This window comes from Chenopodium quinoa, unplaced genomic scaffold (genome assembly GCF_001683475.1).
Source record: "Chenopodium quinoa cultivar QQ74 unplaced genomic scaffold, ASM168347v1, whole genome shotgun sequence".
NCBI classification, from domain to species: domain Eukaryota; kingdom Viridiplantae; phylum Streptophyta; class Magnoliopsida; order Caryophyllales; family Amaranthaceae; genus Chenopodium; species Chenopodium quinoa.
The window spans coordinates 244,260-247,101 of record NW_018743136.1 but is presented as its reverse complement, the minus strand read 5'-3'; positions in this window follow the sequence as shown (position 1 = coordinate 247,101).

The following is a 2,842-nucleotide window of genomic DNA, read 5'->3' as shown; positions in this document are numbered from 1 at the left end:
ATTATGTGAAAAATAAAAACCAAGCTTTCAAACACAAATTACCATAAAGTAATCATGCCTAAAGTGGTTTAAAATTGCATATAAAATATGTATTGAACCAATTACATAAGCACCATAAATATGCAATTAATTTTCAAGGTTAGAAAGACTTAAAATTTTTCGTCAAAACGAAAAATCCCTCGAAAAATGCATTTTTGGTCGTTTTTTGGCTAAAAACCGAGTTCTAAAAGGGGAAAACCATTTCCTGAACGCCTTTTCCACCTAAAATTCACTATTTTTGGGCCGAAATCTGGGTTCGGGAGCTGAAGACAGCTCTAATACGAGGTTAAAATAAATAAAACGAGCTACTAATCTAATTAGCAACTTAATACCAGAAAATTTAAGCCATAAAAACACCTTGAAAAATATTATGATTTTAAAAATAAACGAGTGAGGCTCCGATACCGCTGTTGGGGTTTGGTAAATCCGACTCACCGTGGAAACAAAACCAAAACCAAGACCTCACTCGCAATAAATAAATTCATAAACATAAATAAATTAAACACAAGATTAAGATAAGATAATTACCTTTGGAGCATGTTTCGCCCAAACGGAAGGGGCTCTTACTTCAAAAGCAAGCCTCGAAATTACAACAGCCTCCAACGATAGTCCACCCACAACTTGACCACCGAAAACGGTCCAATGCCTTGGGGTTAGCAAGGCCCGACCAAAACCCGAGTAATTAATGAGTTCAAAGGTTTTCACAATGGTGATGCCTTTTTCAACTCTTACTCAAGTGAAGAATTCTCAAGCCACGCTTTGGTTATTTATAAGGAAGGATAGCTTGTGAATTTCACTCATCTTTCAATGTGGGACTTTTTCACAAAAAGATCCCACATGGAAAGATTGATGAATTCAAATCTTAGTTAAATAAACCAAGGAACAAGTAACAAGTGTCACATGGTTAGGTGAGGACCACTTTCTCACTTGGTCCCCAAGGCATTTCACATGCATTGTAAACTAACCATGTGTCACCCAACCTTGAGCCCCAAGTTGGGTTCGGTTGGGCCACTTTCTTTTGGCCCGTGTCCATGACCCATCACCCGGGTCCACGGCCCCTTGCCACACATTCCGCCACCGTGGAGCATTGCCACATGGCACGCTGCCACCATGGCAACGCGCCACCAACGTGGCGGATGCCAATGTGGTGTACTACCATGAGTGTTGCCACGTGGCACACTCCTATTTGGCGCACTCTTCTAGCCTTTCACGTGGCTAGATTTTACTTGTTACTTGAAGCATTTTCCCGTCTTGCCAAATCCTAAATTTTTGCTCGACATTTGGGATTCTCCGATGCTCGGTTTCGACGCTCCAAGCTCGAATTTCCGACGTCTAAATATCAATTACTCGGGCGACTCATTAAGTTCTTCTTAATTAATTCGTCGATTCGGTTCGTTAGTTGCTTGGGTGAGACCCGAAGGGTTGAGTCAAGATTAAGCTGTAATATTAATTATGCATTAATATTACTGATCGAAAGCGGCTTCCACCCAGGCATTCCGATCACTTGACCTTACTGAATATATTCGCTTTCTAATAATTCTTAACCCACTAACGGAATAGTACACTTGTTCGAAGGACACCATTCCTTTCAGCCTGGTACCGTGACATGGGATTTTTCCCTGTGTCACGGTACTTTCCTGTGTTTTTTTCCACGTTTCTTTCCCCACGCGCCTGAGAATCTGAACACAAAACTTCCCCGCGTCACGGGAAACTGTGCCGCGACATGGGGAGTACTGTCGTGTCACGGTGCCCACAAAACTTCCCCCCGCGCCACGGGAAACTGTGCCGCGACATGGGGAAAACTGACGTGTCACGGTAGGAATTCCCGTGTCACGATGCCCATTCCTGTGACACGGGGCAGGTCCGTGTCTTCTCTGCGTACACCCTTCACGCGTTTTAACTCCCCGTAGGTCAAATATGCCCCACGTCACACAACAATCCCCCGCGTCACACAATATTTCCCCGTGTCACGGTAGAATATGTCGTGTCGCGGTAGCCTTTTTTAGGGTTTTCATCTTTTTAGGGTTCCATGTGTTCCCTCTACTCATTTTTCCTATAAATACCCCCCTCATTTCTACAATTCGGCATCAAATCATTCTCTCTTCCTCTCTTTTACACCAAAAATCATTCTCTTCTCTCTCTCTCCCATATTCTAGGCCTTAAAACTATATTCCTAATTATATCATTCTTCCTTAAGAACTCCAAGGAGTCTATACTAAAGCCGAGGTTCTGTCCTTAAACCAAGGTGTGAAAGGTATAAATAACTAAGGGTTTGGACCAAATCAAATCTACATTTATTTAATTTAATTTTCATTTGATTTATATTTTTTTTTATTGAAGTTACTCACAATTTATTCATGATGTAGCAATTTAAAGGAACGCGCGGAATGTGAGTAATTAATTAATTTAATTACTCTTATTTTATTTTAATATTGCTAGTATCATGATTAGGTTATTTTATATTTGATTTGACTCACATTATTATTGTCAAATTGCTTCCAATATTAATGAGAATTCTATTATATTTATTGATCATCATATTGCATGTTTAAAGGGAATATGTGACTCCATGACTCACTTCGTACCATCATCCTCGATCCTCCTTTCTTGGTTCCGAACCATATGGAGTTAGTAATCTCATGGATTATGAATGGGGTGTAATCTTCACGGGTCAATTGTTATTTCTTATCGTTGTCCCTTAATCGTGGTTGCCTTTTTATGATCCGTGAACGGTTTACAAGTTCCTTAAAAACTTGTTGGCGGTTCCCTACTTAATTTGTCCCTAATCGTATTATGTCAATTC